The 27,763-nt window shown below is 39.2% G+C and overlaps 1 pseudogene; it reads right to left on the bottom strand.

Moving 5' to 3' along the window:
* The window catches only part of LOC136135265 (chromobox protein homolog 1 pseudogene), a 43,238-nt pseudogene extending 18,309 nt beyond the window's left edge, over positions 1 to 24,929 (bottom strand).
* Between the last annotated feature and the right edge of the window lie 2,834 nt (positions 24,930 to 27,763).

Below are 27,763 nucleotides of genomic sequence, written 5' to 3'. Positions count from 1 at the left end.
GGGATAAATATGAAGATTTAAAATGTGATATCAAAAACAAAATGTGGGGGATGGGAGTAAAAAATGTATATTTTTAAGAATGTGTTTGAACTTAAATGACTAACAGTTTAAAACAAATAGATATAGTGATAGGTCAACATATATGAACCCCCATGGTAACCACAAATCTAAAACCTACGAATAGATACACAAATGCTAGAGAGAAAGGATCATAAGCATACCACTAAAGAAAACCATCAAACCACAAGGGAAGAAATTGAAAGAAGAGAAGACCAGAGAAAAACTAAAAAACCAATCAGAAAACAAGTACCAAAATTCCAGTAAGTACTTACTTACCAATAATCACTTTAAATGTCAACAGACTAAATGCTCCAATCAAAAGATATAGGGTGGTGACTGGATAAAATAAAAAGAGACCCATCTATGATTGCTGCTTATAAAAGACTCACTTCAGAGCTAAAGACACACAGACTGAAAATGAGGGGATGGAAAAATATATTTCATGCAAACGGAAATGACAAGAAACATGGGGTAGCAATACTTATGTCAAACAAAATAGGCTTTAAAGCAAAGTCTACAACAAAAGACAAAGAAGGGCATTATATAATGATAAAGGGATCAGTACAAAAAGTGGATATAACATTCATTAACACAGATGTACCTATTATAGGAGCATCTAAATATATAAAGCAAATATTAACAAACACAAAGGGAGAAACTGACAATAATGCAATAATAGTAGGGGACTTTAACACCCCAATGACATCAAGGGACAGATCATCCAGACAGATAATCAAAAAGCAAACAGTGGCCTTAAATGTCACAGACAAGTAGAACTTAATAGATGTCTACAGTATATTACATCTAAAAACAATAGAATACACATGCTTTAAGTGCATATGGAATGTTCTCCAGGGTAGACCACAAGCTAGACCACAAAATGTGCCTCAACATATTTAAGAGGATAGAAATTATATCAAATACTTTTTCTGACCACAACAGTACAAAACTAGAAATCAATCAAGGAAGAAAAATGGGAAGAACATAAACACATGGAGACTAACCACCTTGCTACTAAAAAATAGTGGGTCAATGAAGAAATCAGAGGAAATGAGAAAATACCTCAAGACAAAACAAAATAAAGGGCTTCCCTGGTGGTGCAGTGGTTAAGAATCTGCCTTCCAATGCAGGGGACATGGGTTCAATCCCTGGTCAGGGAAGATCCTACATGCTGCGGAACAACTAAGCACGTGCACCACAACTACTGAACTCTGTGCTCTAGAGCCTGCGAGCCACAACTACTGAGCCTGTGTGCCACAACTACTGAAGCCCGCACACCTAGAGCCCATGCTCTGAAACAAGAGAAGCCACCACAACGAGAAGCCTGCGTACTGCAATGAAGAGTCGCCCCCACTCACCACAACTAGAGAAAGCCCATGCACAGCAACGAAGACCGAACACAGCCAAAAATAAATAAGTTAATTAATTAAGAATAAATAAAAACAGGACATTCCAAAGTCTATGGGATGCAGCAAAAGCAGTTTGAAGAGGGAAGTTTATAGCTATACATGCCTATCTCAAGAAATAGGAAAAATCTCAAAGAAACAACCTAACCTACAACCTAAAGGAATTAGAGAAAGAAGAACAAAGCCCAAAGTCAGCAGAAGGAAAGAAATAATAAAGATTAGAGAAAAAATAGAGAAAAAAAAGAAAATATCAATAAATCAAGATCTGTATTTTTTAAAAAAGATGAACAAAATTGATAAGCCTTTAGCCAGGATTATCAAGAAAAAAAGAGAGGACCCAAATAAACAAAATAAGAAATAAAAGAGGAGAAATAACAACTGATACCACAGAAATACCAAAAAAATAAGAGAATACTATGAACAGTTAAATGCCAACAAATTGGACAACCTAGAAGACATCAACAAATTTCTAGAAACATACAACCTGACCTGACTGAATCAGGAAGAAATATACAATCTGAACAGGCCAATTACTAGCAATGAAACTGAATTTGTGAAAAACTCCCCTCACCCCCCCCAAAAAATAGTACAGGACTGGATGGATTCACAGGGGAATTCTACCAAACATATAAAGAAGAGCTAATACCTCTCCTTCTCAAACTATTTCAAAATTGAAGAGGAGGGAACACTCCCAAATTCATTCCACGCTGCCACCATTACCTTGATACCAAACCAAACAAAGACACTATAAAAAAAAGGAAAACTACAGGCTGATACCTCTAATGAATATAGATGCAGAAAACCTCAAATAAACATTAGCAATCTGAATTCAACAATATATAAAAAGGACCATACAACATGATCAAGTGGGATTTATTCCTGAGATGCAAGGATGATTTGATATCCACAAATCCATCAATGTGATACAACACATTAACAAAGGGAAGGGTAAAAAATCACACGACCCTCCATCAGGAAACTTGCACAATCCTTAGATAGCCTCATGCACCAGAGGGCAGACAGCAGAAGTAAGAAGAACTACAATCCTGCAGCCTGTGGAACAAAAAACACATTCACAGAAAGATATACAAGAGGAAAAGGCAGAGGGCTATGTACCAGATGAAGGAACAAGATAAAACCCTAGAAAAACAACTAAATGAAGTGGAGATAGGCAACTGTCCAGAAAAAGAATTCAGAATAATGACAGTGAAGATGATCCAGGACCTCGGAAAAAGAATGGAGGCAAAGATCGAGAAGATGCAAGAAATGTTTAACAAGGACCTAGAAGAATTAAAGAACAAACAAACAGAGATGAACAATACAATAAGTGAAATGAAAACTACACTAGAAGGAATCAATAGCAGAATAACTGAGGCAGAAGAACGGATAAGTGACCTGGAAGACAGAATGGTGGAATTCACTGCTCAGAACAGAATAAAGAAAAAAGAATGAAAAGAAATGAAGACAGCCTAAGAGACCTATGGGAAAACATTAAACGCAACAACATTTACATTATAGGGGTCCCAGAAGGAGAAGAGTGAGAGAAAGGACCAGAGAAAATATTTGAAGAGATTACAGTTGAAAACTTCCTTAACATGGGAAAGGATATAGCCACCCAAGTCCAGGAAGCACAGTGAGTCCTATACAGGATAAACCCAAGGAGAAACACGCTGAGACACATAGTAATCAAATTGGCAAAAATTATTGAAAACAGCAAGGGAAAAACGACAAATAACATACAATGGAAATCCCATACGGTTAACAGCTGATTTCTCAGCAGAAACTCTACAAGCCAGAAGGGAGTGGCATGATATACTTAAAGTGATGAAAGGGAAGGACCTACAACCAAGATTACTTTACCCAACAAGGATCTCATTCAGATTCGATGGAGAAATCAAAAGCTTTACAGACAAGCAAAAGCTAAGAGAATTCAGCACCACCAAACCAGCTCTACAACAAATGCTAAAGGAACTTCTCTAAGTGGGAAACACAAGAGAAGAAAAGGACCTACAAAAATAAACCCAAAACAATTAAGAAAATGGTAATAGGAACATACATATTGATAATTACCTTAAACGTGAATGGATTAAATGCTCCAACCAGAAGACACAGGCTTGCTGAATGGATACAAAAACATGACCCATATATATGCTGTCTACAAGAGACCCACTTCAGACCTAGGGACACATACAGACTGAAAGTGAAGGGATGGAAAAAGATATTCCATGCACATGGGAATCAAAAGAAAGCTGGAGTAGCAATACTCATATCAGATAAAATAGACTTTACAATAAAGAATGTTACAAGACACAAGGAAGGACACTACATAATGATCAAGGGATCAATCCAAGAAGAAGATATAACAATTATAAATATATATGCACCCCACATAGGAGCACCTCAATACATAAGGCAACAGCTAACAGCTATAAAAGAGGAAATCGACAGTAACACAATAATAGTGGGGGACTTTAACACCTCACTTACACCAATGGACAGATCATCCAAAATGAAAATAAATAAGGAAACAGAAGCTTTACATGACACAATAGACCAAAAAGATTTAATTGATATTTATAGGACATTCCATCCAAAAACAGCAGATTACACTTTCTTCTCAAGAGTGCAAGGAACATTCTCCAGGATAGATCACATCTTGGGTCACAAAGCAAGCCTCAGTAAATTTAAGGAGATTGAAATCATATCAAGCATCTTTTCTGACCACAACACTGAGATTAGAAATCAATTACAGGGAAAAAAACGTAAAAAACACAAACATATGGAGGCTAAACAATATGTTACTAAATAACCAAGAGATCACTGAAGAAATCAAAGAGGAAATAAAAAATACCTAGAGACAAATGACAATGAAAATGCAATGATCCAAAACCTATGGGACGCAGCAAAAGCAGTTCTAAGAGGGAAGTTTATAGCTATACAGGCCTACCTCAAGAAATAAGAAAAATCTCAAATAACAATCTAACCTTATACCTAAAGGAACTAGAGAAAGAAGAACAAACAAAACTCAAAGTTAGCAGAAGGAAAGAAATCATAAAGATCAGAGCAGAAACAAATGAAATAGAAACAAAGAAAACAATAACAAAGATCAATAAAACTAAAAGTTGGTTCTTTGAGAAGATAAACAAAATTGATAAACCATTAGCCAGACTCACCAAGAAAAAGACGAAGAGGACTCAAATCAATAAAATTACAAATGAAAAGGAGAAGTTACAACAGACACCACAGAAATACAAAGCATCCTAAGAGATTACTACAAGCAACTCTATGCCACTAAAATGGACAACCTGGAAGAAATGGACAAATTCTTAGAAAGTTATAACCTTCCAAGACAGAACCAGGAAGAAATAGAAAATACGAACAGACCAATCACGAGTAATGAAACTGAAACTGTGATTAAAAATCTTCCAACAAACAGAAGTCCAGGACCAGATGGCTTCACAGGTGAATTCTATCAAATATTTAGAGAACAGCTAACACCCATCCTTCTCAAACTCTTCCGAAAAATTGCAGAGGAAGGAACACTTCCAAACTCATTCTATGAGGCCACCATCATCCTGAGACCAAAACCAGACAAAGATACTACAAAAGAAGAAAATTACAGACCAATATCACTGATGAATATACATGCAAAAATCCTCAACAAAATACTAGCAAACAGAATCCAACAACACATTAAAGGGATCATACACCATGATCAAGTGGGATTCATCCCAGGGATGCAAGGATTCATCAATATATGCAAATCAATCAATGTTATACACCATATTAACAAACTGAAGAATAAAAACCATATGATCATCTCAATAGATGCAGAAAAAGCTTTTGACAAAATTCAACACCATTTATGATAAAAACTCTCCAGAATGTGGGCATAGAGGGAATCTACCTCAACATAATAAAGGCCATATATGACAAACCCACAGCAAACATCATTCTCAATGGTAAAAAACTGAAAGCCTTTCCTCTAAGATCAGGAATAAGACAAGGATGTCCACTCTCACCACTATTATTCAACATAGTTTTGGAAGTCCTACCCATGGCAATCAGAGAAGAAAAAGAAATAAAAGGAATACAAATTGGAAAAGAAGAAGTAAAACTGTCACTGTTTGCAGATGACATGATACTATACATAGAGAATTCTAAAGATGCCACCAGAAAACTACCAGGGCTAATCAATGAATCTGGTAAAGTTGCATGATACAAAATTAATGCACAGAAATCTCTGGCATTCCTATACATTAATGATGAAAAATTTGAAAGAGAAATTAAGGAAACACTCCCACTTATCATTGCAACTAAAAGAATAAAATACCTAGGAATAAAACTACCTAGGGAGGTAAAAGACCTGTATGCAGAAAACTGTAAGACACTGATGAAAAAAATTAAAGATTATACTGACATATGGAGAGATATACTGACATATGGAGAGATAAACTGACATATGGAGAGATATACCATGTTCTTGGACTGGAAGAATCAATATTGTGAAAACGACTCTACTACCCAAAGCAGATCTACAGATCCAATGCAATCCCTATCAAATTACCAATGGCATTTTTTTACAGAACTAGAACAAAAAATCTTAAAATTTGTATGGAGACACGAAAGACCTGGAATAGCCATAGCAGTCTTGAAGGAAAAAAACGGAGCTGGAGGAATCAGACTCCCTGACTTCAGACTATACTACACAGCTACAGTAATCAAGACAATATGGTACTGGCACAAAAACAGAAACATAGATCAATGGAACAGGATAGAAAGCCCAGAGATAAACCCACACACCTATGGTCAACTAATCTATGACAAAGGAGGCAAGGATACACAATGGAGAAAAGGCAGTCTCCTCAATAAGTGGTGATGGGAAAACTGGACAGCTACATGTTAAAGAATAAAATTAGAACACTCTCTAACACCATACACAAAAATAAACTCAAAATGGATTAGAGACCTAAATGTAAGACTGGACACTATAAAACTCTTAGAGGAAAACATAGGAAGAACACTCTTTGACATAAATCACAGCAAGATCTTTTTTGATCCAACTCCTAGAGTAATGGAAATCAAAACAAAAATAAACAAATGGGACCTAATGAAACTTAAAAGCTTTTGCACAGCAAAGGAAACCATAAACAAGATGAAAAGACAATGCTCAGAATGGGAGTAAGTATTTGCAAACGAATTAATGGACAAAGGATTAATCTCCAAAAATATATAAACAGCTCATGCAGCTCAATATTAAGAAAAAAAACAACCAAATCTAAAAATTGGCAGAAGACCTCAATAGACATTTCTCCAAAGAAGACATACAGATGGTGAAGAAGTACATGAAAAGCTGCTCAACATCACTAATTATTAGAGAAATGCAAATCAAAACTACAATGAGGTATCAACTCACACCATTTAGAATGGGCATCATCAGGAAATCTACAAACAACAAATGCTGGAGAGGGTGTGGAGAAAAGGGAACCCTCCTGCACTGTTGGTGGGAATGTAAACTGATACAGCCACTATGGAGAACAGTATGAATGTTCCTTAAAAAACTAAAAATAGAATTACCATATGATCCAGCAATCCCACTACTCGGCATATACCCAGAGAAAAACATCATTCAAAAAGACACATGCAAAAAAAAAAAAAAAAAAAAAAAAAAGACACATGCACCCCAATGTTCATTGCAGCACTATTTACAATAGCCAGGTCATGGAAGCAACCTAAATGTCCTTCAACAGACAAATGGATAAAGAAGATGTGGTACATATATACAATGGAATATTACTCATCCATAAAAAGGAACAAAATTGGGTCATCTGTTGAGACATGGATGGATCTAGAGACTGTCATACAACGTGAAGTAAGTCAGAAAGAGGAAAACAAATATTGTATATTATTGTATATATGTGGAACCTAGAAAAATTTTACAGATGAACCAGTTTGCAGGGTAGAAATTGAGACACAGATGTAGAGGACAAACGTAGGGACACCAAGGGAGAAAGCGGTGGGGGGTGGTGGTGTGGTGGTGGTGTGCTGAATTGGGTGATTGGGATTGACATGTATACACTGATGTGTATAAAATTGATGACTAATAACCTGCTGTATAAAAAAATAAGTAAAATTCAAAAATAAGATTAATATATAGAAATCTGTTGCCTTTCTATACACTAATAATCAACTATCAGAAAGAGAAAACAAGAAAACAATTCCATTTAAAATCACATCAAACAGAATATAGACCTAGGAATAAACTTAACTAACAAGGTGAAAGACCTATACTCTGAAAACTATAAAATATTGATGAAGGAAACTGAAAGATGACATGAAATGGAAAGATGTCCTGTGATCATAGATTGGAAGAATTAATATTGTTAAAGTGTCCTCACTACCCAAAGCAATCTACAGATTTAATGCAATTCCTATCAAAATACCCATGACATTTTTCACAGGCCTAGAACAAATAATCCTAAAATTTATATGGAACCATAAAAGACCCCAAATAGTCAAAGCAATCTTGAGGGAAAACAAACAAACAAAGCTGGAGGTATCATGCTTTCTGACTGCAGACTGTACTGCAAACCTACAGTAATCAGAACGGTATAGTACTGGCACAAAAACAGACACATAGATCAATGGAACATGATAGAGAGCCCAGAAATAAACCCATGCACTTATGGCCAATTTATCTATAACAAAGGATACAAGAAAACACAATGGGGAAAAGACATTCTCTTCAATATGTGGCCCTGGGAAAACTGAACAGCTACATGGAGAAAAAGACAGTTCGTTCAAAAATTATACTTGGAAATTTCCATACCACACTCTCAAAAATTATTAGGATAATTGGACATAAAATCAATAAGAAATGGAAGAGTTGAAAAACACTATCAAAAATTGAACCTGGGGCTTCCCTGGTGGTGCAGTGGTTGAGAGTCCGCCTGCCAATGCAGGGGTCATGGGTCCGTGCCTCAGTCCGGGAAAATCCCACATGCCGCAGAGCGGCTAGGCCCGTGAGCCATGGCCTCTGAGCCTGTGCGTCCGGACCCTGTGCTCTGCAACAGGAGAGGCCACAACAGTGAGAGGCCCGCGTACCACAGAAAAAAAAAATTGAGCCTGATGTTTATTCAGTTAACTCCACACGGTAGCAGCAGATTACACATTCTTTTCAAGCACACTTGGAACATTGTCAGGATGTTACACTATAAGACTGAAATTGAAGACGACACACACAGATGGAAAAGTATAATGTGTTCATGGACTGGAATAATCAATATTGTTAAAATGATCATACCACCCAAGGCAATCTACAGATTCAATGCAATCTCTATCAAAATACCAATGGCATATTTCACAGAACTAGAATAAATAATTCTAAAATTTGTATGGAAACACAAAAGACCCCAAATAGCCAAAGCAATCTTGAGAAAGAACAGAGCTGTTGGTATAACACTCCCTGACTTCACACTATACTACAAAGCTACAGTAATCAAAACAGTAAAGTACTGGCACAAAAACAGACACACAGATCCATGGAATAGAATAGACAGCCCAGATACAAACTCACACACTTATAGCTAATTGATCTATGAGAAAGGAAGCAAAAATATACAATGGGGAAAAGACAGTCTATGCAATAAGTTGTGCTGGGAAAACTGGACAGTTACATATAAATCAATGAAATTCGAACATTTTCTCACATGATATACAAAAATAAACTCAAAATGGATTAAAGACCTAAACTTAAGACTGTAAACCATAAAACTCCTAGAAGAAAATGTAGGCAGAATACTCTTTGACATAAATCATAGCAATATTATTTTAGATCTATCTCCTAAGGCAAAAGAAACAAAAGAAAAAATAAACAAATGGGACCTAATTACACTTAAAAGGTTTTGCACAGCAAAGGAAACTCTTGGCAATACAAAAAGACAGCCTACTGAATAGGAGAAAATATTTGCAAATGATATGACTGATAAGGGGTTAACATCCAAAATATATAAACAGTTTATTTAACTCAGTATCAAACAAAAAAATAACCTGATTTTAAAAATGGGCAGAAGACCTGAATAGACATTTTTCCAAAGAAGACATACAGATTGCCAACAAACACATGAAAATATGCTCAATATTGCTAATCACCAGAGAAATGCAAATCAAACCCACAATGAGATATCACCTCACACCCATCAGAATGGCTATCATCAAAAAGATCACAAATAAGAAATGTTGGTGAGGATGTGGGAAAAGGGAACCCTTGTACACTATTGGTAGGAATGTAAATTGGTGCAACCACTGTTGAAAGCAGTATGGAGGTTCCTCAAAAAACTAAAAATAGAACTACCATATGATCCAGCAATCCCACTGCTGGGCATATATCTGAAGAAAAGGAAAACAGTAATTCAAGAAGATACGTGCACCCCAATGTTCATAGCACCGTTATTTACAATAGCCAAGAAATGGAAGCAACCTAAGTGTCTACCAACAAATGAATGAAGATGTGATACACACACACACACACACACACACACACACACACACAATAGGATATCACACAGCAATAAAAAAAATGAAAATTTGCCATTACAATAGCATAGATGGACCTGGAGGGTATTATACTTAGTGAAATAAGTCAGACAGAGAAAGACAAATTCTGTGTGTTACCACTTATATTTGGAATCTAAAAAAACAAAACTGATGAATGAATATGAACAAATCAGAAACAGACTCACAGATACAGAGAACAAACTAGTGGTTACCAGTGGGGAGAGGGAAGGGGTTTAGAGGATTAAGAGGCACAAACTACTGTATAGAAGAAAAATAAACTACAAAGATGTAATGTACAGCACAGGGAATACAGCCAACATTTTATAAGAACTTTAAGTGGAGTATAAACTATGAATTTTTGGAATCACTGTGTTGTACATCTGAAACTAATATTGTAAATCAATTATATTTCAATTTTTAAAACATGACTGAATGATGAATAAATGGGGGTGAAGGGAAAAATCTTCGCCACAGAAGAATTCCAAATAATATGTGTAAATTATCCCTGCCCCCTTCTGGGAGATGGAGCTTAATTCCTTTCCCCTTGTGTGTGATCTGGACTGAGTGACCCACTTCCAAGGAATAGAGCTCAGAAGGGAAAAAATAACTTTACAGTGGAGAAACCTGGCAGATGCAATCTTAACCTACTGATTAAAGTTATACCACCATTAATGTCATGCTGTTAAGGCCCTAATATGATGAATTGAGAAGGGTACTTCACTCTGAATATTCTTTCCAGAAACCTACAACCCCATTCTAATCATGAGAAAATATCAGAAAAATGGAAGGACATTCTATAAAATACTTAGCCAGTATTCTTCAAAAGTGTTAAGGTCCTAAAAATACAAATAGATTGAGAAATTGTCACAGATTGGAAAAGACTTAAGGGGACACGATGATTAGGCATTATGGGTACCCTGGGTTGGGTTCCGGAACAGAAAAAGACTGTCAGTGGACAAATTGGTGAAACTGGAATAAATTATGTCATTTCATTAATAGTATTGTACTAATGATAACTTCTTAGTTTTGACAAATGTGCCACAGTTGTTAGATGTTAATATCAGGGGAAGCTGGGTGAAGGGTGTATAGTAACTGTATATTGTCTTTGCAATTTTTCTGTAAAACTAAAATTATTCCAACGCAAAAAAGAAAAAGTGTTAAAGAATGAGAAACATGTCTATGGAATGATCTGGAGAAAACTCTGAGACATAAGTGAAAAAAAAATCAAGTCGTAGAATGATAGGTATTGTTTGCTATTGTTTGATTCTAAATGCTGAGACTGCTTCTAGAAAGACGCCCCCCAAAAATTGGTAACAGAGTTGCCTCAGAGGGAGGGTAACTGGGTGGGGTGGGGAGAGGAGTGGAAGGGAGACTTTTTGCTCTGGAACTTTTGTACCTTTCAATTTTTATACCCTGTGCAAAAAAGTAAATTAAAAAGTGGGTAGGAATATTGCCTTTGGTCAAAAGTGCCCGTAAAGGTCCCTTAAATTACCCAGGATTAAACAAAAATCAATTATAAAAATGTGGTTGAGTTCCCCCAGAGAAGCAGCTGGCCTGAAGTTAGAAGCTACAATGTGTGGTTCTCTGCGCTCAGGCCGGTGGGAAGGGGCCACCCTGGGAAGCGGTGAGCCCGAGGCAAGCAGCGCTCGGCAGCTTTACACCCTCCTGGACGCCACAAGTCACGGTTCTCAGTTCTTGCTCTGCCCCTCGTCCTGGCTCGCTTTTTTTTCTTCCTTAACAGCTTTGGCCCAAGTCACTTCATTTGCCACTTTCCTCGTCAGCACTTCCCTTCCCCTGCTTTTCTTTTTAACACTGCTGTTGCATAACACTAACGTTATATATTTGCTTGTTCTGAATATATACTGCTACATAACAAACCATCCCAAACTTGGTGAGGCAATAGCCATTTTGCGGTGCTCACGAATTCTGTGGGTCAGAATTTGGACAGGGCACAGCAAGGATGAATTGTCTCTGTGCCACGATGTCCGGGGTGACCTCGATGGCTGGGGGCTAGAATCACGTGTCTGGATTCCTGTGCTGCGCTCATTGGAAGACGATGCTCGCCTGGGACTGCAAGTACAGTGCCACCATGTGGCCTTTCCACCTGGTATGCGCTTCCGAGCGCATGTACAGGTGCGCCCGCAAGAGGAGTCAGAAGAGCAAGTGTTCCGAGAGACATGGCCTTTTATGAGCTAGTCTGGGAGGTCACTTGTGCCGTTCTCTATTGGCTGAAGCAACCCCAGGCCCGCCCAGACTCAGGGCGGAGAGGTATCAACTCCACCCCTGCCTGAGAGGAGCGCCAGAGAACTGGGGCCATGTTCTAAGACCACCACCACACTCGTTTATTTTGTGTCTTCTTTCTACGACGGCAGGGACTCTCTTGGTTTTGTTTTCTACCATATCCCTTGTAGGCACACAAAGATGTTTTGCTGATGAGTGCTGTATAATGCTCACGTGGAGAAAGTGTCATTTCCCAAAGTGGAACGCCTCTCTGCCACTGTGTGTCGTCTTGCTGGGACGGCAAATCCAAGTCACCTGCTATTCTGCTATAGAAACCCATGTGGTCCCCTCACTGGTCACTTTCTCTCCCCTCTCCCAGCCAAGAGCTTGACGTGTGATCTACATGTAGCTGGTCAGTATATCTGTCATGGGACCGCACATCTCAAAGGCAGTGACACAGGGCAGAAAAACGGCTAAAGCCACTCTGGCAGTAGCTCCAAGGCAGGACTGTTGAGCAGTTCCTACTATTTATTGACTGTCGCCCCCAAAGGCGCCAGGTTCCTGTCTGTTCCAAGACTATGTCTCCATCCTCCCTTGAATTCTGTCGCTTCTCCCACACAGAAAATGATTTCAACATCACTAATTATTAGGCAGGTGCAAATCAAAACCCCAATTAGCGATCACCTCATGCCTGTTAAAATGGCTATTATCAAATAGGCAAGAAATAACAAGCATTGGTGAGGATGTGGAGAAAAGGGAGCCCCTCCTACAGTGTTGGTGGGAATGTGATTCAGTGTTACTACTATGGAAACAGCATGGAGATTCATCAAAAAATTAAGAAAAGAACTACCATGTGATCCAGCTATCACACTTGTGGGTATTTATCCAAAGAATTCTAAAGCACTAATTTGAAAAGATATATGCACCCCTATGTTCATTGCAGCACTGTTTAGAATAGTTTCAGTCATGTGAGATGAAAAAAATTATTGGGATCTGTTGTATAACAATGTGCATATAGTTAACAATACTATATGATACACTTAAAAATTAAGAGGGGCTGGGGCTTCCCTGGTGGCGCAGTGGTTGAGAGTCCGTCTGCCGATGCAGGGGACACGGGTTCGTGCCCCGGTCCAGGAAGATCCCACATGCCGCAGAGCCGCTGGGCCCATGAGCCATGGCCACTGAGCCTGTGCGTCCGGAGCCTGTGCTCCGCAACGAGAGAGGCCACAACAGTGACCGGCCTGTGTACCACAAAAAAAAAAAATAATAAATAAATAAAAAGAGGAGGAGGAGTCCTTGTCTCTGCCTATACACAGACATACGCTTAAAATTTATAAACACGGTTTCGTATCTCCTGGATGTCTCTGAACCTTTATTTGCTGCTGTGCATTGGGACTCTGGGACTGGGAAATCTGTGGAAGCAACCCAAGTGTGGTATATAATACAATGAAATATCCATCATCTAAAAAGAAGGAAATTCTGACATATACTACAAAGTGGATGAACCTTGAGGACATTTCGCTAAGGAAAATATGCCAGTCCCCAGAAGACAAATACTACATGATTCCACTTGTGTGCAGAGCTTAGCATAGTCAAAACCATAGAGGCAAAATGTAGAATGGTGGCAGAGTGACATCAGCAGCATGGCCGATTGAAACACTCCCTCTGTCTCTCCTTTTCACTCTACACCCAGTAGAACATCTACAGCTCAACAAAGATACCTCTGCCCAACAAGGTTCCAGAGAATTCCACACATCTGTGCGTCTAAAGGTGGACAAGCGTTGGAAAATGATGCTCATACATGAGCATATATATATGCTCAAATATGTGGACTGGAACACATAGAGGATGTGGAGCCAGGGAACCTGGAAGTGGTGTCTGCAGCCCTGGCCTTCTGGCTAGGACGGCTAAGCCCACAGCACCAGAGAATCTGGTAGCATCAGGGGAGGCGGTGCACATGACTCCAGCCTTCAGGCAGCAAGGCACCTGTGGCCACAGGTAACTAGGAAGCAGTGGCAGTGGAGCCTGGGACCCATTCTTCCAGCTGCTGAGGTGCCCACAACTCTGGTCCTGACTCCCATGCCCCACAGTGGTGGAACTTACAAACCTTACAACACTGGACACAGCAGAGGTGCCCCCACTATCCTGGCTACCTCCTCACCCTCACACACCCCCAGCTGCCGCAGAGCCTGTGAATCAGGGGATCTCAGTCATGGCAAAAAGAGCTCACTATCCAAGTGTCCTAGTCAGTGATGCCAGAGTCACTGAGAGCAGCTAGGTACCTAAGACCCCAGAGGCTCAAGAAGCGACAGCAAGGGCACAGGGCAACATCTCTGACAGAGGCTGTGGACAGTGGAGAGCGCAAACTCTCAAATATGAACATAAGCAGCTCAGGTAAGAGAAACCAAAAACTTGTGCTATAGCGCCACCTACTGAGAAACGAAAGAATGGCCTCTAAATTTTTACCGGATGATTCTTTAGAGTCAAATAAAAACGCTTTTGTTATTTCAAACGCACCAGCAGAGGGACAACTCATCAAGCACCATGAAGAACCACAGTAACACCGTGCCACAAAATGAAACTTACAATTCTCCAAAAACCAATCTTAAACTGATGGAATATTGTGATCTAAAATTCAAAATACCTGCCAGGAATAAACTCAGTAAGATACAAGAAACTCAGAGAGGCAGTGCAATGAGCTCAGGAATAACACTGATGAACAGAAGGAATACTTTACCCAGAAGAGTGAAATTCTAAAAAGAACCAAACAGAAATTCAGGAGCTGAAGAACTCAGTAAATGAGATGAAGAATGCATCAGAAAGCATTGGAAATAGAGCAGACCATATGGAAGAGAGAATTAGTGAGCTCAAAGATAGAAATCTAGAAATGATATAAGTAGAAGAGGAAAGAGAAATAAGATATTAAAAAATGAGGAAATTATATGAGAGATATTCAATTCTTTTAGGAAGGGCACCATTAGGGTAATGGGTGTCCCAGAAGGAGAAGAGAGGGAGAAGGGATCAGAGAGTTTATTTAAAGAAATAATAGCTGAGAACTTCCCAAATCTGGGGAAGGAACTGGATATATAAGTTCATGAAGCTAAGAGAACACCAAATAACCTCAATGCGAAAAGGCCTTTTACAAGACACATTACATTAAAATTGTCAAAATTCAATGACAAAGAATTTTCAATGCAACCAAGGAAAAAAGGATGGTAACTTACAAAGGAGCTCCTATTAGGCTATGAGCAGATTTGTCAGCAGAAACTCTGCAGGCCCAGAGGGAATGGAATGACATTCTCAGAATACTGAAAGATGAAAACTGCCACCCAAGAATACCCAATCCAGCAAAGTTATCATTCAGATGTGGAGGAGAAAGAAAGACTTTTCCAGACAAACAAAAGCTGAGAGAATTCATCAACATTAGACCTGTCTTACAAGAAATGTTAGAAGAAATTCTACCAGAAACAAAAAGGCAAAACTATACAAAACACTGATTAAGGTGATAAATAGACAATCAGAAAATTGCAACTCTGTATCAGAATTGGTTTTTAAACACTATATTAGAGCATAAAGGTTAAAAGGGGGGAGTAGAAAAATAACTATAGCTACTTCAATTTGGTAACATACTCACAGAATAAAAAGAGATAATTTGAGACAAGGAAAACACAAAAGGGAAAAAGGAAAGGACAGAACCTATATAGGTAAATGAACATAAGATGTTATCAGCAGAAAAATAATTATTTTATAGAACATTTTATAAAAATCCCATGATAGCCACAAAATATAAATAAGAGACACAAAGCATTAAAAAAGAAGAAACTGAGAAAACATCATAAAAAACCCACCAAGCCAAAATGGCAGAGAGAAACACAATGAAAAGGCAACAGCAAAGGTGCACAGCAACCAGAAAAGATAAAATGGTGGTACTAAGTCCTTATCTATCAATAATCGCCCGAAATGTAAATGGATTGAATTCACCAGTCAAAAGACACAGAGTGGCTGGATGGATTAAAAAACAAAATGCAACTATATGCTGCCTCCAGGAGACTAACCTCAGCTCTAAAGAGAAACACAAGCTCGGGCTTCCCTGGTGGCGCAGTGATTGAGAATCTGCCTGCCAATGCAGGGGACACAGGTTCAATCCCTGGCCCGGGAAGATCCCACATGCCGCGGAGCAACTAAGCTCGTGTGCCACATCTACTGAGCCTGTGCTCTAGAGCCCGTGAGCCACAACTACTGAGCCCACCTGTTGCAACTACTGAAGCACATCTAGAGCCTGTGCTCCACAATGAGGGAAGCCACTGCAATGAGAAGCCCGTGCACTGAAACAAAGAGTAGCCCCCACTCGCCGCAACTAGAGAAAGCCCGTGTGCAGCAACGAAGACCCAACACAGCCAAAAATAAATAAATAAATAAATAAAAATTTAAAAAGAGAAACACAGGCTAAAAGCAAAGGGATGGAAGATGATACTTCAAGGAAATGGAAGCCCAAAGAAAGTGGGTGTAGCCATACTTACATCAGACAAAATACACTTAAAGCCAAAAAAGGTAAAAGAGACAAACAGACAATGTATAATGATAAAGGGGACAATTCATCAAGAAGACATAACAGTAATTAATATATATTTATCTAAATAGGGATACCAAAACATATAAAAAAGTGCTTAATAGATCTAAAGGGAGAAATTGACAGCAACACAAAAATAGTAGAGGACTTTAATACCCCATTTACATCAATGGATAGATTGTCCAGACAGAAAGTCAACAAGGAACTTTCTCAAGGATAGACTATATGTTGGAACACAAAACAGGTCTCAATAAGTTTAAGAAGATTGAAATCATACTACGTATCTTTTCCAATCACAGTGGTATGAAACTAGAAATCAACTACAAGAAGAAAAGTGGAAAAATTATAAATATGTGGAGGCTGAACAACATGCTATAAAACTATTGGGTCAATGAATAAATCAAAGGGGAAATAAAAAATTACCCAAATACAAATGAAAGTACAACACACCAAAATCTATAGGATGCAGCAAAAGCAATACTCAGAGGGAAATTTATAGCAGTACAGGTCTACCTCAAGAAAGAAGAAAAATCTCAAATAAACAATCTAACCTTGGGCCTTCCCTGGTGGGGCAGTGGATAAGACTCTACACTCCCAATGCAGGGGGCTAGGTTCAATCCCTGGTCAGGGAACTAGATCCCACATGCATGCTGCAAATAACAGTTTGTATGCCACAATTATGGAGCCTGCGTTCCTCAACTAAGACCTGGCGCAACCAAATAAATAAATAAATAAATATTAAAAAGAAACAATCTAAACTTATACCTAAAGGACTAGAGAAATAAGAACAAGTGAAATCCAAAGTCAGTAGACAGAAGGAAATAATAAAGAAAAGAAATAAATGAAATATACCCTGAGAAAACCATCATTCAAAAAGAGACATGTACCACAATGTTCATTGTAGCACTATTTACAATAGCAAGGACATGGAACCAACCTAAATGTCCATCAACAGGTGAGTGGATAAAGAAGATGTGGCACATATATACAATGGAATATTACTCAGCCATATAAAGAAATGAAACTGAGTTATTTGTAGTGAGGTGGATGGACCTAGAGACTGTCATGCAGAGTGAAGTAAGTCAGAAAGAGAAAAACAAATACTGTATGCTAACACATATATAGGGAATCTAAAAAAAAAAATGATGATGAACTGATGAACCTAGTTTCAGGGCAGGCATAAGGATGCAGACATAGAGAATGGACTTGAGGACACAGGGTGGGAAGGGGAAGCTGGGGTGAAGTGAGAGTAGCATCTACATATATACACTACCAAATGTAAAATAGTTTGCTAGTGGGAAGCAGTAGCATAGCACAGGGAGATCAGCTCAGTGCTTTGTGATGACCTAGTGGGGTGGGATAGGGAGGATGGGAGGGAGGCTCAAGAGGGAGGGGATATGGGGACATATGTATGCATATGGCTGATTCACTCTGGTGTACAACAGAAACTAACACAATATTGTGAAGCAATTATACTCCAATAAAGATCTATTTAAAAAAGAGGAATAAATGAAATAGAAGGTAAAAAGACAATAGAAAAGATCAATGAAACTAAGAGCTATTTTTTTAAAAAAGATAAACAAAATTAACAGACTTTTAGCTAGCCTCACTAAGCAAAAGAGAGAATTCTGTAATAAATAAAATCAGAAACAAAAGAGGAGAAATAACAATGAATAGCACAGAAATATAAAGGATTATAAGAGAATATTATGAACAGTTATAAGCCAGAGAAATTGTACAACCTAGAAGAAATGGACAAATTCTTAGAATAATACAATTTCCCAAGACTGACTCATGAAGAAATAGGAAATCTGAATAGACTAATCACTAGTACAAAGATTGAAACAGTAAACAAAAAGCTCCCCCAAAACAGAAGTCCAGGACAAGACAGCTTCACAGGTGAATTCCAAGAAGATTTAATACCTACCCTTCTCAAACTCTTCCAAAAAACTGAAGAGGAGGGAACACTTCCTAACTTGTTTTATGAGGCCAAAACCAGACAAGGACAACACACAAAAAAGAAAATTACAGGCCAGTATCTCTGATAGACACGGATACAAAAATCCTCAACAAAATATTAGCAAACCAAATACAACAATACATTAAAAAGATCACACACCATAATCAAGTGGTATTTACCCCAGAGATGCAAGGATAGTTCAACACCTGCAAATCAATCAACATGATACAGCACATTAACAAAATGAAGGATAAAAACCATATGATCATCTCATATGCATCTCAGATGCAGAAAAAGCATCTGACAAGATTCAATGCCAATTTATGATTAAAAACTCTCAATAAAGTGGGTATAGAAGGAATGTATGTCAGTGTAATAAAGGCCATATGTGATAAACCCACAGCTAACTCAATGGTGAAAAACTAAAGCTATCCCTCTAAAATCTGGAAGAAGAAGAATATGCTCACTCTTGCCACTCTTACTCAACTTAGTATTGGAAGTACTACCCAGAGCAATTAGTAAAAAAAAAAAAAAGACATCCAAATTGGAAAGGAAGAAGTAAAACCATCACTGTTTGAGGATGACATGATTTTATATATAGAAAACCCTAAAGACTCCACCAAAAATCTATTAGAAATAATAAATACAGTAAAATCAACATATAAAAATCTACTGCACTTCTATACATTAACAATGAGCTAGAAGAAAGAGAAATTAAGAAAACAATCCCATTTACAATTGCAAAAAAGGAGATGAAAGACCTGTACACTGAAAACTATAAGACATTATTAAAAGAAATTAAAGAAGACACAAATAAATGGAAAGATATTTGTGCTCTTGGAGTAGAAGAATTAACATTGTCTTAGGTGATAAGGACATTTATATAATCTACACATTCAATGCATTCCCTATCAATATCCCAAGGACATTTTTCACAGAAGTAGAACAAAAAATTCTAAAATGTATGTGGAACCACAAAAGACCCTGAATAGCCAAAGCAATCGTGAAAAAAAAAGAACAAAGCTGGAGGAATCACACTCCCTGATTTCAAACTGTATTACAAACACACAGGAATCAAAACAGCATGGTACTGGCAGAAAAACAGATGCATAGATCAATGGAATACAGCCGAGAACCCAGAAGTAAACCCATGCATATACAGACACTAATATTTGACAAAGGAACAAAGAACATACAATGGAGAAAGGATCGTCCCTTCAATAAATGGTGTGGGGAAACCTGGACAGTCATGTGCAAAAAATAAGACTAAACCACTATCTCACACCATACACAAAAATCAACTCAAAATGGATTAAAGACTTGAATGTAAGACCTGAAACCATAAAACGCCTAGAAGAAAACATAGGCAATATGCTCTGACATGGGTCTTAGCAATATCTTTTTTAGATATGTCTCCTCAGGCAAGGGAATCAAGAGCAAAAATAAACAATCAGGACTACATGAAATTAAAAAGCTCTGCACAGCAAAGGAAATCAACAAAATGGAAGACAACCTAAGGAATGAGAGAAGATATTTGCAAATGATATATCCAATGAGGGGTTAATATCCAAAATATATAAAGAACTCATACAACTCAACAATAACAAAAAACAAACAACTTGATTAAAAAATGGGCAGAGGAGCTGAATAGACATTTTCCCAGTGAAGACATACATATGGCGAACAGGCACATGAAACGATGTTCAACATCACTATTAGGGAAATGCAAATCAAAACCCCACTGAGATACCACCTCATGCCTATTAGAATGGCTATTATTAAAAAGTCAAGAAATAAGTATTGGTGAAGATGTGGAGAAAAGGGCATCCTTGTGCAGTGTTGGTGGGGATGTAAATTGGTGCAGCCAGTATGGAAAACAGTATGGAGATTCCTCAAAAAATTCAGAATAGAACCACCATATGATCCAGCTGTCCCACTTCTGGGTATTAGCCAAAGAATATGTGACTTGAAAAGATACATGCACTTCTATGTTCACGGAGGCCTTATTTAATATAGCCAAGATATGGTAACAATCTAAGTGCCCATCAACAGGTAAATGGATAAAGAAGATGTGGTATATATATGTGTATATGTGTACACACACACACACACACACACACAGACACAATGGAATACTACTCAGCCATAAAAAGAAATCTTTCCATTTGCAACAACATGGTGGAACTTGTTATTATACTAAGTGAAATAAGTCAGACAGAAAAAACAAATGCTATAGGATTTCACTCATATGTGCAACATAAAAAAATAAACATAAGATAAATGAACGAACAAAACCAAACAAACATGTAGATACAGAGAACAAAATAGTGGTTGTCAGAGGGGATGGAGCACAGGGGAGGGTGAACTAGGGAAAGGGGATCACTGTATGGTGATGGATGGAAACTAAATATTTGGTAGTGAGAACGTGGTAGGATATACAGCAGTAGAAATGTAACGCTGTACACATGAAAGTTACATAATGTGATAAACCAATGCTACTTCAATTTAAAAATGAATAAAAACATTCATCAGGATAGAAAAGATCCAAGTGTATCACATGCATTCAATTCATGAAACTCCTATTTCCATTTCACTTACATGCCTGTATAAGTATGTGTTAGGTCATTTTGTAAAATGTACTTAATTGCAGTTGTGGTTTAAAAGGTTTGAAGGCACTTGCTCTGGGAGGTCCTCAAGGAGACGGCTCTGAGATAACTTAGGAAACAGAGGAAAGTCATAGGAGACCAGCCTGGCCTGCGTCTGTCTGGTTCCGTCCAGTACTCTGATTTCTAGCCCTCCGAGTGAGCCTACCTCCTGGATGAAGGATGCACCCTCAGGCCCGGTGCCTATCAGCAGAAGTCCCCCACAGGCACTAGTATTGCATGCAGCTTTTCTTCCTTTACTGAATGGCAACTAGCCTTCATGAGCCTGGCTTTCTCACCCAGGTGGAGCTGCTGCCTCAGAGTAAATATCTTCGGGACCACCATGTGCTGGGTGGGTCTCCTGTGCTTTGTGAGACTTAGGGACAGAGGCCCAGGGGGTCATTCCTGATGGCCAGGAAGGGGTCCAGTGCTGCAGCTAAATATCCTCCTCACCTTCCCCTCGGCCTTAATTCTACCTGTTCTTGTTTCTTAACTACCATCTCCTCCTAAAAGCCTTCGTTCTCTCTCCTTATTTTCTGCACCATATTTTTGGCTTAGATTCTGTCCAGTTTCATACTTTTAAATATATCACAGGATGCCCTCTCTTTGCTAGGCATTGTTTTTTTGTGGTATAAATCGTCTTTTCTCAGGCATCAGACTCTTGTGAGAAAGGCCTGCATGCCTTTTAAAAATTCTTCACCATGCTAGGCACTTAGTAGAGGCCTAGTAAATACTCATTGAACTGAATCAAAATATAGGCTCATATTTGTCAAATAAATAAGGATCACACCTATGTAGATTATGAGCATGAGTGCTGGTGCAGCCACTATGGAAAACAGTATGGAGGTTCCTCAAAAAACTAAAAATAGAGTTGTCATATGATCCAGCAATCCCACTCCTGGGCATATATCCGGAGAAAACTATAATTCAAAAAGATACTTGCACCACTATGTTCATAGCAGCACTATTCACAATAGCCGAGACATGGAAACAACCTAAATGTCCATCAATAGATGAGTGAATAAAGAATATGTGGTATATCTACAATGGAATACTACTGAGCCATAAAAAAGAATGAAATAATACCATTCGCAGCAACGTGGATGGACCAGAGATTATCATACCAAGTTAGAAAGACAAATATTATATAGCACTTATATGTGGAATCTAAAATATGACACAAATGAACTTATCTACAAACAGACTCACAAACAGAACAGACTTGTAGTTGCCAAGGTTGGGGGTGAGGGGGAGTGGGGGAGGGTTGGATTGGGAATTTGGGATTAGCAGGTGCGAACTATTATACACAGAATGGATGAACAACAAGGTCCTACTGTAGAGCACAGGGAACTATATTCAATGTCCTGGGATAAACCATAATGGAAAAGAATGTATATATATGAATAACTGAGTCACTTTGCTGTACAGCAGAAATTAACAAAACATTGTAAATTGACTGTACTTTAGTAAATCTTTTAAAACAGAGGATGAGTGCTTATTTCTCAAATTTGGGCTGAATAAAATCATGATAATAAGAATCATAATCACCATTCATTGATTGCTTACTATGTGCCAGGATTGTGCACGTGTTTTATATGTACCATTTAATTTTGATCCTCACAACAGCCCTAGTGTGTTACAAATTATGACCATCGTGGCCATTTTGTCAGTGAGGAAACCGAAGCTTACAGAGGCTGAGAGACTTGTCCAGTGTCACATCACTGGTAGGCAGGGTGAGCAAAGACTCCAATCCAGGCTGCGAGCCCCAAAGCTGGGGGCTCCATCATCATTTAGTGACAAAGAAAGCAAGGCAAAGAACTCAGCTCTTACAGTCATCACAATCACGATCCAATAATTCATGGACCACAAATCAGACATCGCCATTCGATCCTGCACAGTTGCTTCCTGAAGGAATTACTTACCCTCAAGCTGACTTGAATTCCTCATTTAACAGAGTGGGGATGACGCTATAAACTACCTCCAAAGGGCTGCCACGGTTAAATGAGATGGTGTGCGAAGTTCTCAGCCCTGTGCCCGGCCCGCAGTGAGTGCTGAGAAAATAGTACCTGGTACCTGCTGTCTGGTTATTATGGGATGGCCCATCCAGCCCTGGGCCTGATTCCATGATTTGCAAGTGGCCTTGATAATGACAATCACATCAAGGTAAAAATGACTACAAAAGAGGCCTTCAGTAGACACTTTTGTCCAAAGATAAGAACTCCATCTTTTTTTAAATGATAAAACCATGACTTACTGAAGTTAAGGAACCTTCTGGAGGCTTCATGCTAATAAGTGATAGAACCAGGTCTGTTTCATCTGTACTTTTGTTTTTGTGATATTAAACATGAAGTTAATGTTGCTACTTGGAAACTCTTTGGGACACATCAGATTCATAATTCTTTAAAAAGTTATGCTTATCTAGTACACAGTGCAGAGATAACAAACCCTCCTGAAACTGTTGGTGGCATTCTTATTTTAGTATTTAATGATCATTAAGCACTATAAAACAGAGACAGAATCATAGGGCATGAGTGCAGCTGTGGCAACATTGCTGCTCTCGACTCCTTTTCCACGGGAGACCCAATTTTGTGAAATATGAAAATGTCCTCACAAACTTCGTAGGCAAAGAAATACTAGACCTACTAAACTAATAAAAAATCCAAAGTGGGCACCACCAAAGCTGAGATTATTTCAGGAATATTATTAAGGGCAAAATAATAGCTTTAAAGCAAAATTATGGAGATTAGATGCCAGACATTTTGGAACAGCAAGTATAATCACTGACCTGTTCTAAAAGGATGAAGTCAAGATGATTTATCTGAACATCGCACAAGATTTGGAAATGTCTGGTGTCCTTTACTTCCCCCTCACCGTGAGCATGCTTCATGGTGATTCAGCCTCATTTCTGGCTTGAGGTGTCATGCATTTTTCCATGTGTGACTGAGTTTCTCTTTTCAGGGTGGTTTGAGGAGTTGCTCATGAGATATGTTTATGGATCATTTCATGCGAAAAGGCTAGGGCTGTTTGCATCGAGTTCTAGTAGGAGTAACCTGAGTTGAGACTAGTAGTGTGAGCAAAGGTCAAGGGGCAGGGATTTTCTTTGCAAAAAATCGACATCCTTTTCTCTCTATAGCGCCCACCTGGGAGGGACATTCTGCTGACCTCAGGTGTCCAGGCTCACAGGTATGTTCTCTGCCCTGGGAAGACACAGTTCCCTCAGAACATCATGTTTCTTCTTTAGGGTCCTTTTTTTGGGTCTTTTTCTCATATATGCCTGTGATATCTGTGACCTGATGTGATACTCAGTTTCCTGTCTCTGGTCATTACAGGACTTCCTGAAGACTGGGGATTAGAATGAAGACTGACCATGAAAAAGTGTGTTCGGCCTTAAAGGTGGCTTTGCAGGTGGCCTGAGGACCACGGGGGCTTCTCCAGGGACACTTAGTGTTTACCAGTGCAGTGCATTCCTCAGGGACCGGAGATGGAAGGTCCAGCTCGGTGCTGTGCTGTGTCATCACCCCATGTTTTTGTTATTCCCTGTGAGCTATGTGGAGACAAGTTGGGGCAGAGGTTAACGGGCTCGTAAATTATTACCAACATGTACCAAGTTCAAAATGGCTTTCAAGTAACATTGTTTCTCATGAAAGGTAGTCTGGAGATTCTAATCCCCCTCCACCAGGGGGTCAACTGAGAGTCCCCCATGGAAAGCAAGAGGTTGCCGAGGCTGGTGGTCGGCAGTGCTGGAACCTGCCTTCTGACCCCAGAACCCCCTCCACCCCACAGGCCCTCCTCCCTCCTGGTGAAGCAGCAGGAAGGAGGGGGGAGATGTTCTGGGCCCCCAACACCAGTGGCTACTCTCCTTGTAGGGGAGTTGGCTCTTGTGAAGATGGGCGTTCACCGCTAGCCCAGCTGGGCTCAGTGTTTGATGGACAGCGACAGTGTGAGTTAGGGTTTCTCAAGAAAACCCCAAAGTTTTGTCACTCGTAAATGCACATTTCAGTCAACTTGAAATTTTACAACAGTTCCCCTTAGGCAGTTTATTTTTCCTGGAAGCTGTTCAGGATTGGGGTGTTTGGACTCAGTTAGGAGCAGTCTGGTAACCAAGGCTCTGGCAGGAGAATGTTCCAAGAGGCTGCAGCAGCCCCTCCCTCTACAGGGTGTGCCAGGGCAGCCCTCGGTAACCCGTGGCCTCAGACCCTGCTTTGCTCTGGTTATACATCTCCTGAGAGTTACTGGGGAGGATCAGGGCAGGGATGATTCTAGAAACCCCAGTATCTGCTCCAAGAACACTTCCAACACTCTATTGAGGCAATATATAAATAAGACATAAAGAAAATCCATCTCTATTATTTGCCTGGAAATAAAATCAAAAAGCTAATATTTTTCTTCTCTGCCTCCATATTTTAGTAGAAATTCTATTTTTAACATCTGCCATGATTTAAAAAATATTTTTTTTAATACCGTGCATTTAAAAAAAATTATTTTATATTTTTGGCTGCATTGGGTCTTCGTTGCGGTGTGCGGGCTTCTCACTGTGGTGGCTTCTCTCGGTTGCACAGCACGGGTTTCAGTAGTTGTGGCTCGCGGGCTCTAGAGTGCAGGCTCAGTAGTTGTGGCGAACGGGCTTAGTTGCTCCGCAGCATGTGTGATCTTCCCGGACCAGGGCTCCAGTCTGTGTCCCCTGCATCGGCAGGCGGATTCTTAACCACTGCACCACCAGGGAAGTTCCACCATGATTTGTTATTTTGCAGCAAAATAAAAACTACGTAGCTCTTTTAGTTGATGTGGACATCCAGAGGAATTCACTTTTATAGCATCAATAATTGTTTTCCTCCAAATCAATCTTTTGAACGGAACAGTCCACGAAATATTTCATACAGAGAGAAAGCAGTAGGCACATCTGATTTCTTAGCATGTTCTGGGAGTGAGTAGAATTCACTGGAGCATTATAAAGTAAAATCTGCATTTATTCCACGACAATGGGATGTGAGGCAATGATGTATTTTTAGATATACAGTAGTCACCCCTTACCTGAGGGGGATACATTCCAAGAGCCCCACTGGATGCCTAAAGCCTTGGATAGTACCAAGCCCTATATATACTATAATGAAGTTTAACTTAGAAATTAGGTACAGTAAGAGATTAACAACTAATAACAAAATAGAACAATTATAAAAATATACTGTAATAAAAGTTATATGAATGCGGTCTTTCATAATAATTGGGTTAGCCGAAAAGTTCATCCCAGTTTTTCCGTAACATCTTATGGAAAAACTGGAATGAACTTTTTGGCCCACCCAATATCTTATTGTACAGATTTAATGTCTTTTCTCTCTTAACTAAGCACTTATGTGCTGTGGCCATATCTTTTACAGTTTGAGGTGGGACAGCAAATCTAGCACGAATTTCTTTTTCCTTTTTCACAATGTCATGGACAGATTTGTTCTTAACAGTAGATCTTGGCAACTTCAGCATATGATTTTTTCCCTTCCCTTATTAAGTAGAGAACTTTCACATTTTCACGTAACGGAAGCACTTTACGGCTTCTCTTTGGCACATCCAAATTGCCAGCATCCCTCCTCTGGCACCCTGGGGCCATTATTAGGTAAAAGAAGGGTCAGTTGAACACATTCAATCTGATAACAGAGCTGGCTACTAAGTAACTAATGGGCAGATATGCTGGACAAAGAAATGATTCGTGTTTCGTGTTTGGTAATTGCAATCATTGTTGCTTTTATTTTATTTTTTGCGGTACGCGGGCCTCTCACTGTTGCGGCCTCTCCCGCCGCGGAGCACAGGCTCTGGCTGCGCAGGCTCAGCGGCCATGGCTCATGGGCCCAGCCGCTCCGCGGCACGTGGGATCTTCCTGGACTGGGGCACGAACCCGTGTCCCCTGCATCGGCAGGTGAACTCTCAACCACTGCGCCACCAGGGAAGCCCCCATTGTTGCTTTTGTTGTGGTCATCCATTTACAATGCTTGGTGTCAGTTTATCTCTTGTAAAAATAAAATACAGAGTGTGTGTGTGTGTGTGTGTGTGTGTGTGTGAAAAAAAATGATTCGTGTCCTGGGTGGGACAGAGCTGACAATGTGAGATTTCCTCACACAACTCAGAATGGCAAGCAGTTTACAACTTATGACTTGTTGATTTCCAGAATTTTTCATTTAATATTTTTGGACTGAGGTTGACTGCAGGTATCTGAAATCACAGAATGTGAAACCACAGATAAAAGGAGACTACTGTACCTCCTTTATTACCTGTGGGCTCCTCGAGGGCAAAGGGTATGACTTGCTCGCCACTGCGTCCTCAGCATCTGGCACTGTTTATTGATTTGCTTTAAGTTGAGGAA

Source organism: Phocoena phocoena, chromosome 15, assembly GCF_963924675.1.
Source record: "Phocoena phocoena chromosome 15, mPhoPho1.1, whole genome shotgun sequence".
Classification (NCBI taxonomy): domain Eukaryota; kingdom Metazoa; phylum Chordata; class Mammalia; order Artiodactyla; family Phocoenidae; genus Phocoena; species Phocoena phocoena.
The sequence above is the reverse complement of the archived record's forward strand: the minus strand, read 5'-3'. Positions and strand labels throughout refer to the sequence as shown.